This window comes from Gorilla gorilla, chromosome 19, assembly GCF_029281585.2.
Source record: "Gorilla gorilla gorilla isolate KB3781 chromosome 19, NHGRI_mGorGor1-v2.1_pri, whole genome shotgun sequence".
In the NCBI taxonomy this organism is placed as follows: Eukaryota; Metazoa; Chordata; class Mammalia; order Primates; family Hominidae; genus Gorilla; species Gorilla gorilla.
Window position 1 is genome coordinate 20,204,208 of NC_073243.2, and position 12,788 is coordinate 20,216,995.

Sequence of the window (12,788 nt, forward strand, 5' to 3'; positions counted from 1 at the left end):
CCTGTTCCCAGGATCTGCAGCCCTGTGTTTATCAGACCCACAGAGTCTGTGGAAAGGAAGCATGGGATAAGAACGATGCGGGTTGGGAGAGTTAAAAGGGTCGCGCAAACGGTCCCCGCAGGAATGCGAAGCGGATTCCCGAGTTCTTGAGCCCAGAGCAATGCTTGGGGAGCGACAGCAGGGCGCAGAGCGGCAGATTGCGGAGCGGAAGTTCATCCCCGGAGCCGTTCTAGGAAACCCGGAGGACTCAGGTCGTCAATGATTCCGGGGCCGAAGTGGGCATCGACGGGTGCACTTTGCTGTTCCAGGGAGCCGGCTCGGCAGGCGGCGGCGACGTGGAACTTGGGCTAGGGCTAGAACCGGCGAAAAGCAAAGCCGGAAAAGGCAAGGGGGCGTCGGTGCGCTGACCACCTGTTCCTCCAGCGGAGTGCGACGCGCGCCGATTGGCTGGAGTGCCGCCCGGGTACCGGAAGTGGCCGATGCCCGTCGCCAGTGACACCGGGACAACAGCTGCGGGCTCTGTGCGAGCGGCCCAGCAGCGGGGAGCGTCAGCGGAGTGAGCGAGCGCGGGGCAGTAGCGGCCTGCGGTGAGACCTCATTCCGTCGCGGCTGTGGGGGTAGGCGGGGGCTGGGCTCCCAGCTCCCTAGAGAGCCGAGCGGAAACCCTACGTTTAGGCCCGTTCTGACCGGGGTTCGCTGTGTGACCTTGAAGTTTATGCCTCCCTCCATTCCCCCCGCCTCCAGGCCTTCATTGCCACCTGCACACAGAGAGGGTGGGGCCTGGACACCGCCAGGGACAGTCCCAGCTCTGGTTTGGTGCCTGTCAGCCGTGGGGGTGGGAGAAGCAGGGACACTCCCTTCTGTACCGAGGTGGGGACCCGTGGGAGCTGTGGTTTTCTCAGACATTGCACCCCCAAGTAAACCGCTAGGACGAAATGGCGGGCAGTGTCACAAACTTAACGCCCTAGTGGCAGATTGTGCCCCGTGCTGCCAGACAAGATATTGGCTTATGAGGGGTGGTCGTGAAAAGGAGACAGGTTTGAGCTGCAAAGATAGAGCCCTATTATGGGTACCAGAGGGAGAAGAGAGGATAGGAGGTTAACAGTGCCATAAATTAAATATCACCCAGATTGGGAAAAGGAACTTATTTTTACAAACAGTTATTGACACCAGCTATGTGTCAGACACTATCCTAGGCTCTTTAGATATAATGATGAATGAAATATCCAGTTAGCCATCAAGAGTATTACAGAGGCTGGGTGCAGTGACTCATGCCTGTAATCCCAGCATTTTGGGAGGCCTAGGCGGGAGGATCACTTGAGCACAGGAGTTCAAGACCAGCCTGGGCAACATAGTGAGACACCATCTGTACAAAAAACAAAGAAATTAGTTGGGTAGTTGGGTGTGGTGGCGCATGCTTGTAGTCCCAGCTACTTGGGAGGCTGAGGTGGGAGGATTTTCTTGAGCCTGGGAAGTTGAAGCTGCAGTGAGTCTGGGCAATAGAGCCAAGACCCTGTCTCAGAAAAAAGGGAGGTATTGCAGATTCATTATATATATAAGACAGTTACACAAATTCACTTAACATTTACCAGGTATCTGAAATATGCTAGGTACTCAGAATACCAGGATGAATGGAACAGCATCCTTGCTTATGGTCTAGAGAAGAAAATAGGTATGAAAAATTAATAATGCAGTGGGGTAGCTGCTACAAGGTGAAGGAGTAGCTGTCTGCCTTAGAGCCTGGGGGTCAGGGAAGAAAATGGAGGGGGTCAGCTGGGCGTGATAGCTCATGCCTGTAATCCCAGCACTTTGGGAGGCAAAGGTGGGCGGATCACCTGAGGTCAGGAGTTTGAGACCAGCCTGACCAACATGGTGAAACCCTGCCTCTACTAAAAATACAAAAAGCAGCCGAGCATGGTGGCACACACCTGTAATCCCAGCTACTTGGGAGGCTGAGGCAGGAGAATCGCTTGAACCTGGGAGGCGGAGGTTGCAGTGAGCCGAGATCGCATCACTGCACTCCAGCCTGGGTGACACAGTGAGACTCTGTCTCAAAAAAAAAAAAAAAAAAATTGGAGGGGGTCTGTCCATGCCTGAGCTGAGGCTTGGAGATGCTTGTGAAGTGCACAAAGTAGGCAATAGATTTCCAGGAAGTGGGAATAACTTGTTCTCAAAGGCAAAGAAGCTTTAAAGAATAGAAAATGTTTGAACTGCAGGACACTGAGCATGACTGCACCTTCCAGCAGTTAATGGAGGGTGTGGGACAGGAGATGAGAAAGGGAAATGGGCTTCCTCAGGGGGACATTATGAGCCTTGGGAAGAAGTTTTTATTCTGTAGGCTTTGGGATGCAATAAACAGGAAGTGACATGATAACTATAGTACAATGAAAGAGAAAAGGGCCAATGAAATGCTGGCTCAGAGGACCAAGAGAGAACCTCTTTCCTGTAGATGTTAGTGAAGACTTTGAGAAGGAGGTGCTCTTTGTACTAAATATGGAATATTTGGTAGGATCTGGCCTTTCAGAGGTTAAGGAAAATCATCTGCATTAGCTAAGATGCTTTTGTCTGTAAGTAACAGAATCCAGCTCAAGCTGGCTTTAAAATACGCAAGTATATAGGCTCTCATAATTGGAAGTCAAGACGTATAGGCCGGGTGTGGTGACTCACGCCTGTAATCCCAGCACTTTGGGAGGCCGAGGCGGGTGGATCACCTGAGGTCAGGAGCTCAAGACCAGCCTGGCCAACATGGTGAAACCCTGTCTCTACTAGAAATACAAAATTAGCCAGGCGTGGTGGCAGATGCCTGTAATACCAGCTGCTTGGGAGGCTGAGGTGGGAGAATCGCCTGAGCCTGGGAGGCGGAGGTTGCAGTGAGCCAAGATTGCACCATTGCACTCCAGCCTGGGAGACAGAGCGAGGCTCCATCTCCAAAGGAAAAAAAAAAAAAAAAAGAGGTATCGTGGTTTCAGGACTGATTTAATCCAGTGGCCCTGGCGGCATCTCCCTTGTTTTTCTTAGCTTTAGCTGCCCTCATCCACAGGCTGGTAGTGAGATGGCAGCAGCAGGTACAGGCAATAATATATGGAACTATTTTCCTATGGTTCTCTCAGGATGGCAGGAAACTGTTCCCAGAAGCTCCCAGCAAACGTCCTCAAAATATTGACCCAGATGAAGGTGGATGTCCATTTCCAAACCAGGAATTCCCGAATCCTTGCTGTTTCTGAACCAGTGCCTTGCAAGAATTAGGGCATTTATTTGGCTGGGTTAACTCAGTTGGAGTGTCCTGCTGGAGCTCTTGGATGAGGTTAGATCTCTGGCAAGGAAAGCAAAGCCACTGCAAATATTTTTGCTCACATACCCCGTAAAATAATTTTGGAAGGTTTGTGTCTCTTTATACATTTGCAAGTTGACATCCAAAACATTTCCATTTCTCATCATAAATTTTAATGAGTTTCAAAGGATATTATTTTTGAGGTATTAAAATTTTGACATTTCAAAATAAAACCTCATCCCAGTTTCCCAGATACCCTCCCTTGGTTACCTTCCCTTGGAGCACAAAGAAGGTGCTCGTCACATCCTTCACCCTCTCTGTAACCTCCATCTGTTAGCACCCCACTCCTCCCAGCCCCCCTTCATTTCCATCCGTATCTCACTTAGTCATCTCAGCTCTGTCCTGACTAACCTCCCTAGGCCTCACCTCCTCAGTCTTCCACCACACATCTCCCTGGATTCTCAGGCTGCCAAAACTGCCACTGAAAGAAGTCAGGAGAGCATGGTGATTGGCCCCTCTTCACTCTGATGCTCTCCAGCTTGCTTGTTTCATGAGGTGGTGGTAAGGGTTAATGTCTGTAAATTGCTTAGCACATGGTGAGAGCTTATCATTACCCTCCACATCAAAATGTCAGTGCTGCCTGGCTCATCTTCCCCCCTTCCATATTTATCCCACCCTTGTGCATGCTACATTGAAATCCGAATGTTTTTTCTGTTTCTGTTCTTTTTTTTTTTTTCTTTTTTGAGATGGAGTCTTGCTCTGCACTGGAGTGCAGTGGCGCAATTTTGGCTCACTGCAAGCTCCGCCTGCCCCGGGCTTCACACCATTCTCCTGCCTCAGCCTCCCGAGTAGCTGGGACTACAGGCGCCTTCCACCACACCTGGCTAAGTTTTTGTATTTTTAGTAGAGGTGGGGTTTCACCGTGTTAGCCATGATGTCTGTTTCTTTTCTTACTCCTCCTGTACTTCCTGGCCTCTTGCTTGCCCACTTTCTGTCTGGAATGCTATAGTGCAGTGGTCTTCAGATGGAAATATGTGGAGGGGGTACACAGACACTTTCTGTAACATCTTTGGGCACATAGATTGTTGAATGGAAATCAACTTCTAGATCCTTGACTTTATTTTGTATCCTTGCCTATGAGTGATCTGCTTAAGAATGGGCCTGTGGCCTGTAGGTTTCTCTTTTCTCACATTTTTTCACAATTGTTCTTTTCTTCATTTTATTTTATTATTTTTTTTGAGACGGAGTCTCGCTTTGTCACCCAGGCTGGAGTGCAGTGGTGCGATCTTGGCTCACTACAAGCTCTGCCTCCCGGGTTCACGCCATTCTCCTGCCTCAGCCTCCCGAGTAGCTGGGACTACAGGTGCCTGTCACCACGCCCGGCTAATTTTTTGTGTTTTTAGTACAGGCGGGGTTTCACCGTGTTAGGCAGGATGGTCTCGATCTCCTGACCTCGTGATCCACCCGCCTCAGCCTCCCAAAGTGTTGGGATTACAGGTGTGAGCCACCGCGCCTGGCCCTTTTCTTCTTTTATAAAAGAAAGACACCGGCCAGGCATGGTGGCTCACGCCTGTAATCCTAGCACTTTGGGAGGCCGAGGTAGGTGGATCATTTGAGGTCAGGAGTTTGAGACCAGCCTGGCCAACATGATGAAACCCCGCCTCTACTAAAAATACAAAAAACAGGCTGGGCACGGTGCCTCACGCCTGTAATCCCAGCACTTTGGGAGGCCGAGGCAGGCGGATCACGAGGTCAGGAGATCGAGACCATCCTGGCTAACAGGGTGGAACCCCGTCTCTACTAAAAATATAAAAAATTAGCCGGGCCTGGTGGTGGGCGTGTGTAATCCCAGCTACTAGGGAGGCTGAGGCAGGAGAATCGCTTGAAACCAGGAGGCAGAGGTTGCAGTGAGCCAAGATCACGCCACTGCACTCCAGCCTGGGCGACAGAGTGAGACTCCGTCTCAAAAAAATAATAAGTAAAATAAAATAAATAAAGACACCACTCACCCATCTCCTTAAGGTTACCATGGTGTATCCCTCTGCAGTGGAAAATCCTCTAGTGTGCCATACAGAGACAATTTGTTGAAGAAGTGAGTTTTTTGGACCTTTTGTAATACAAGTCCCAATCTTTGCTCCCAACAAAATTTTACTTCATTTTTTGAGACAGGGTCTCTTGTTCTGTCACCCAGGCTGGAGTGCAGTGGTGTGATCACAGCTCACTGCAGCCTTCACCTGCCAGCCTCAGGTGATCCTCCCACCTCAGCTGCCCAGGTAGCTTGGGATTATAGGCATTCACCACCGTGGCTGGCTAATTTTTTTGTAATTTTTCTAGAGACAGGTTTCGCCCTGTTGGCCAGGCTGGTCTCAAACTCCTGGGCTTAAGTGATGTACCCACCTTAGCCTCTCAAAGTGCCGGGATTATAGGCGTGCCCAGTCCCGACAGAATTTTTAAAAGATGTAATCAGGTTGTCAGTCAGCTGCCAGGTTATGCCGTAATGTTTTACTACAAATCACTGTGTGGCTTTTTGGCAGATAAGTTCAAAAAGTTGTGATATTGCTATCACAAGAGATTGCTGTAAATGTAGATTGATGCAGTTTGGGAAAAATCAGGTCCAGTTACAGTAACTAGAGTCAGTTTGTTAAGCATAACAGAAAGGTGGTTTTTAACTCAGAAGAGGTATGCAGTGAGTTGTATTATATCTGTCTGCTCTCAGGTTTAGGGGAGGGGAGGGGCAATCTAGATTGGGAAGAGGAAAAAAGTCAGAGCAGGAACTGGCAGTGTACCCATAATTCTGCTGCTTGACACCTGTGTTGATCTGCCTGTAGGCCAGATTTTGGGTAAAGATGGATACACCACATTAAGAGTAGGATAACTGCAGTCATTAAGACTTTGTAGGCCGGGCGCAGTGGCTCATGCTTGTAATCCCAGCACTTTGGGAGGCCGAGGTGAGTGGATCACCTGAGGTCAGGAGTTCGAGACCAGCCTAACCAACATGGAGAAACCCCATCTCTACTAAAAATACAAAATTAGCCAGGCACAGTGGTGCATGCCTGTAATCCCAGCTACTTGGGAGGCTGAGGCAGGAGAATTGCTTGAACCCGGAAGGTGGAGGTTGCAGTGAGCCAGGATTGCACCACTGCACTCCAGCTGGGGAACAAGAGCGAAACTCTATCTCCAAAAAAAAAAAAAGACTTTGTAACAGTGGTTTTCAAACCTGGCTGGGCATCAGAATCACCTAGGGTACTTGTTTAAAATATAGATCTCTTGGCCCCACTAGAGATTCTGATTCTGAGAGATCTGAGATGGGACCTGGAAATTAGTATTTTTAACAGATTTCTCAGTGGATTCTTACGCAGCTAGCCTAGTTCCAGGCCAGGAACCATTGTTTAAGAGACATTCATCTAACAAGATCTTCCTGCCATGATTTCAGGGCTCCTAAGCAATTTTCAGGGTTTTATGTGGCTTTCCATGCAGATTTTCTTTTCTTTTCTTTTCTTTTCTTTTCTTTTTTTTGAGATGGAGTCTGGCTCTGTCGCCCAGGCTGGAGTGCAATGGCGCGATCTCAGCTCACTGCAACCTCCACCTCCCAGGTTCAACCGATTCTCCTGCCTCAGCCTCCCGAGTAGCTGGGATTATAGGCACCCACCATCATGCCCAGCCAATTTTTGTATTTTTGTAGAGATGAGGTTTCACCGTGTTGGCCAGGCTGGTCTTGAACTCCTGACCTCAGGTGATCTGCCTGCCTCGGCCTCCCAAAGTGCTGGGATTACAGGCATGAGCTACTGTGCCTGGCTCATGTAGATTTTCATCTAGGTAATATGGTCCTTTATAAATTTGATTTCTTGTTGTTAATTAATAGATATCTGGTTTATACATCAGTACTTTGTGAATGAGGCTTTTTGAGCTTGCTTTCCTTGGGTGCATTGAAAAGACAGATTTAGGTCTGCCAAGTTGAGGGTCCTATTCTGAGCTGTGGAAACCCAATAGAGGTCTGCCTACCATCCCCAAACTGAGGACCAGTGGTCACCCTGTACTCTTCCAGTAGCACCTCCATCTTATCTCTCTTCAGAAACATTTAATTTCAGATTTAGGAAAGTGAGGAAGTGAGAAACGGAAAGATAGAAAATTGTATTTGGGAATTTGAATTTAGGCTATGAGAAGTGGTGTTTCCATGAGTCTGAGGCCTAATATATGGCTGTGCCTCTGGAAGAATCAACCAAATGGAGACTGGCTTTGATTTGTATTTGAGAAGATACCCATAGAGCAGTATTTAACAAATGACATACTGTGTTGCTGGCAGAATGCAAAGTAAAAGAATGATCAGAGTGGGTAAGATTTAGTTGGGGAAGGCTTTCTGTGTTTTTTTTGAGACGGAGTCTTACTCTGTCGCACAGGCTGGAGTGCAGTGGAGTGATCTTGGCTCACTACAACCTGTGCCTCCTGGGCTCAAGCGATTCTTCTGCCTCAGCCTCCCCAGTAACTGGGACTACAGGTGCACACCACCATGCCTGGCTAATTTTTTGTGTGTATTTTTAGTAGAGACAGGGTTTCACCATGTTGGCCAGGCTGGTCTCGAACTCCTGACCTCAGCTGGTTCTGCCTGCCTCAGCCTCCCAAAGTGCTGGGATTACAGGCATGAGCCACCGCGCCTGGCCAGGGGAGACTTTCTGAATTTGAGTTTTTTTTTTTTTTTTTTGAGACGGAGCCTTGCTCTGTCGCCCAGGCTGGAGTGCAGTGGCGCAATCTTGGCTCACTGCAAGCCCTGCCTCCTGGGTTCACGCCACTCGCCTGCATCAGCCTCCTGAGTAGCTGGGACTACAAGCGCCCGCCACCACGCCCAGCTAATTTTTTGTATTTTTAGTAGAGATGGAGTTTCACTGTGTTAGCCAGGATGGTCTTGATCTCCTGACCTTGTGATCTGCCCACCTCGGCCTTCCAAAGTGCTGGGATTATAGGTGTGAGCCACCACACCCGGCCCTGAATTTGAGTTTTAAACTAGGTCCTGGTTACTTGACTGGGGATAAATACATACCTAACTTCTGTTGTATCTTGTTTTGCTAAGAAAAAGTGATTTTCCATTTATCGTGGTACACATGTCAGCTCTATGAATGCTGATTTTGTAAAGAACTAGATGATGGAAAATAAGCAAGTATAGGAGGCATGAGGATGAAAAGGAAAGGCCAGAGAGGGGGTTGGAAGCAGATGGAGACTGAAATGGCAGCTTGTGGAACTTGCTCTTGGGTAGGGATGAGAGAGAAATGTATTTAAGACAGTACTTCCCAACTCAGATGGTACCATGGAGGAAGAAGACAGCTAAATTCTCGACAATGGATTCTTACAATTGTATAGATACACATTACCTATAATTTTCAAAGATTTCAACAAAAAGGAGAAGTACAGTTTTTAGGTGCCCTCTCTTACTTCATGGGAAAATGAGAGAAGATGCTGAGATGGGGAAGGTCGAAGAAAGTTCCACCTCATTTTCAGGTGTAGCACAAAGAGCTTCTAAGACTTCAGGATTCCAGTAGGAGATCAGGTTCCTTCCAGGTGTCTGGGGAGGGGGGCATTCAGGCTGCCCTGATGAGTGACTAGAGGTGCCCGAGCTAGATGGTGTTAGTAACCAACATCCTGTGGATAACGGGAGGCTGGGCAGAGAGAAGGGGAGTCCAAAGTCGCCCCCAAATCTCCACCTTTCCCCTTCCCTTACCACATGACTCCAGCCTCCTCTGCTGCTCAGGGTCTTTGTTTCTTCAGTAATCTCATCCTTTCTTCACTCTTAACCCCTGTCTCTCTGCTGGACCTATTCCTTCTAATATAAACATGTTCATATCTCTTCCATCAGAGGAAAGCCTTGCTCTATAGCACTGTCCCTCTTGGTCTTCTCCTTTCATCCACTTTTTTTTTTTTTGAAAGAAGCAGCAAATTCATGGCTTTTGCTACTGTCATTCCCCTGAATCTGTGCTCACAGTTCATATGTGACTATCTATTGTCTCAGTACACATTTTCTTTCTTTCTTTTTTTTTTTTTTTTTTTTTTTTTTGAGACGGAGTCTCGCTCTGTCACCCAGGCTGGAGTGCAGTGGTGTGATCTCGGCTCACTGCAAGCTCCGCCTCCCGGGTTCAGGCCATTCTCCTGCCTCAGCTTCCCGAGTAGCTGGGACTACAGGCGCCCGCCACCACGCCTGGCTCCTTTTTTTGTAATTTTAGTAGAGACGGAGTTTCACCGTGTTAGCCAAGATGGTCTCGATCTCCTGACCTCATGATCTGCCTGCCTTGGCCTCCCAAAGTGCTGGGATTACAGGTGTGAGCCACTGTGCCAAGCCTCAGTAGACATTTTCTAATTCTTATCCTAGCAAATCTCAACTGCATTTGATTTTTTTTTTTTTTTTTTTTGAGACAGAGTCTCACTCTGTTGCCCAGGCTGGAGTACAGTGGCTCAATCATAGGTTACCGCAGGCTCTACCTCACAGGCTCAAGTGATCCTCCCACCTCAGCTTCCCGAGTAGCTGGGACTACAGGCACATGCCACTATGCCTGGCTAAATTTTTAATTTGTAGAGATGGGGTCTTGCTATGTTTCCCAGGCTGGTCTCAAACTCCTGGGCTCAAGTGATCCTCCCGCCTACTCCTCCCAAAGTGCTGGCATTAAAGGCGTGAGCCACCTTTCCTAGCCTTCACTCGATATTTTTAAATTCCCTCTGCCAATGCCTAAGTGACTTCTGTGACACATTATTCTGGTTTTTCGGTTTCCCTACCATTCTTTATCTTCTTGGCTCATTCTCTTCCTCTACTCACCCCTTTATGAACGGAGTCTGAACAGGAAACAGCTCACTCAAATTAGGATAATTTGAGGAGGGTTTATTTGCAGTGACGTTAATTATAAATGATCTAGGTGTGGGCAGGTCATTGAAGAACCCGGGGCTGGCAATAATAGTCACTAGCCCTGGGCCTGAAGAGAGAGGAGGGAGTAGAGGTTACTGGAACCCAGACAGTGAGACTACTGAGTAGGATAGAGTTGAGAGGAGTAGGGACCTCAGTTGAGGGACAACACCAACCCAAGGCGACCTCACAGGGAGGAACCCTGACCCCTTTCTCCTGCCCTGCCCTTTCGTCCCTGCTTCCAGACCCCTGCTGGGGCTCCTCATTGGTGGACCACAGCTGGAAGCCAGAGGCTCTGTTGATGTGTTCCATACAGGTTAGGCTTCTGGGGCAAAGAGGGACAGGGAGAACGGTGGAAAGAAGATCTAGAGGGAAAATGGAAGATAACTGGAGCACTCGTGACTGTTTCTTTGACTCCTAGGCTTCTGTTCGCAGCCTCTGATGGTTCTCATGCTACACTCAGGCTGAGTACTCTCAAGTCTGTATCTCTAGTCCTAACTACTTTGAGCTTTAGACCAATATATTTTGACTGATTCTTTGATACCTCTCTGTGGATACCTTGAAACTCATTTTGTCCAAAACAGAGCTCATTGATCATCTTTTATTGCTATACTAGCTCTCTCCCAGTATTCAGAATATTGTGGCACCACCGTCCATCTAATTACCATCCCTCAAATTGAGTGAGATCTGGGCACCATCTTTGAGTCCCCCTTCTTACACCTATCTCCAGTCACACATCAAGTCTTGCAGAATTTGACCTCTTCCGTATTTCCCCAGCCTGTCTCTTCCTCCCCACTGCTACTAGTGCTCTAGTGAGATCACATCACCTTTTGCCTTGATGACTGCAGCAGCCTCCCAGCTGATCTTCCTATGTGCAGGCCTACTGCTTTCTTTTTTTTTTTTTTTTTTTTTTTTTTTTTTAGTAGAGATGGGGTTTCACCGTGTGAGCCAGGATGGTCTCAGTCGCCTGATCTCGTGATCCTCCCACCTTGGCCTCCCAAAGTGCTGGGACTACAGGCGCCCGCCACCGTGCCCGGCTAATTTTTTGTGTTTTTAGTAGAGACGGGGTTTCACCGTGTTAGCCAAGATGGTCTCGATCTTCTGACCTCGTGATCCACCATCCTCGGCCTCCCAAAGTGCTGGGATTACAGGCGTGAGCCACCATGCCCGGCCAGGCCTACTGCTTTCTACTTCAGCCACTGAATGACCACGAGTGTGCATCTGCGTGGAATGCTAATCTGACTAGGGACCATGTCATTCCTTGGTTTAAACAACCATCCCATAGTTCTGCAATGTCTAAAGGATGAAGTTCCGTACATTCCCATGCCCCCTTGAGAATCACCTTCCACAGTGAACACTTTCACTGACGGGAGGATTGTATTCCTCAGATTTGCCGTAGTGCACAAATAGACTGCCCTAAGCAAAGGCCACTTTAATATTAGTTCCAGATTGCTTACCATCTGAACAAAGGTCAGGCTTATTCTCCTGGCATTTGGACCCCTTGTCTGTGGTGGGGACAGCCAAATCCCCAGGACAGTTTTATTAGGAATAGGTTTGGCCTCGTATAATAACAAAAAACCCCCAATATCTTAAGCAAGGCAAAAGCTTATTTCTCTCTTAGATAAATGAAGTCCAGAGGCTGGCATTCCAGGATTGGTATGGCAGTACCATGGAGTCATCAGGGTCCCAGGTTCCTTCCAGCTGTGATCCCCAGTCCTAGGCTATGCCAGTATACTCATGGTCCAGGATGGTGTCCAGCTATCACATCATGCTCTGGGAACAGCATGGAAGACAAGATGGAAGAAATGTATCTCCTCATCCTTTAGGAGATTTCCTAGTAGTCCCATGTGGTTTCATTTGCATCTCACTGTCTCATTGGCTAGAATATGATCATGTGGCCAATCCCAACTGCAAAAATTAAAAAGCTGAGGAATGTATTTTTTTAGCTAGGCTAATTGCCACACTATATAAATTTATTATTCTGTTATAAGGCAATGGGGAATAATATTGGGGTAGGCAACTAAACATTTTGCCACAACTAAAAATATTTGTAAAAGTTTTAAAAAGGTACTCTCCCCCCACCCACCCCTGCCCAAGAAACAAGGTGTCTTGCTCTATTGCCCAGGCTGGAGTACAGTGGCACAATCACGGCTCATTGCAGCCTTGACCCCCTGGGCTCAAGTGACCCTCCTACCTCGGCCTCCCCAGTAGCTGAGACTACAGACACATGCCACTGCCCCTGGCCAATTTTTAAAAAATTTTAGTTGAGACAAGATCTCCCTATGTTACCTAGGCTGGTCTTGAACTCCTGAGCTCAAGCCATCTTCCCACCTCTGCCTCCCAAAGTACTGGAATTACAGGCGTGAGCCACCACACCCTGCCAAAAATGTACTCTTTAAGTAATCTATGAAGGTATTAAGAAAATACTATAAGAGAGCTGATTACAAAATTAATATGTAATGATCAACAGCATTGCTATATATAAAAGTAATAGCCAGTTACAAAATGTAAGAAAATCTCACTAAATGAAAAGAGGTACAGAGACATGATGAACATAAAAACAACATCAGCATAAGTTTGGACTACAAATTTATACTACAGTTTACTTGGGAAGATATGAGAATAGACAGGAAAGGT

General features: G+C 47.7%; 1 protein-coding gene across 3 annotated transcripts in view; it reads left to right on the plus strand.

The window, feature by feature from the left end:
* Positions 1-262: 262 nt before the first annotated feature.
* The window catches only part of ZFP3 (ZFP3 zinc finger protein), a 36,647-nt gene continuing 24,121 nt past the window's right edge, over positions 263-12,788 (plus strand). For all 3 annotated transcript variants that reach the window (XM_063700546.1, XM_055367233.2, XM_055367232.2), the window contains exon 1: positions 263-587. The gene's annotated coding sequence lies outside the window, so the exon portion shown is untranslated. The remainder of the gene's footprint in view (positions 588-12,788) is intronic.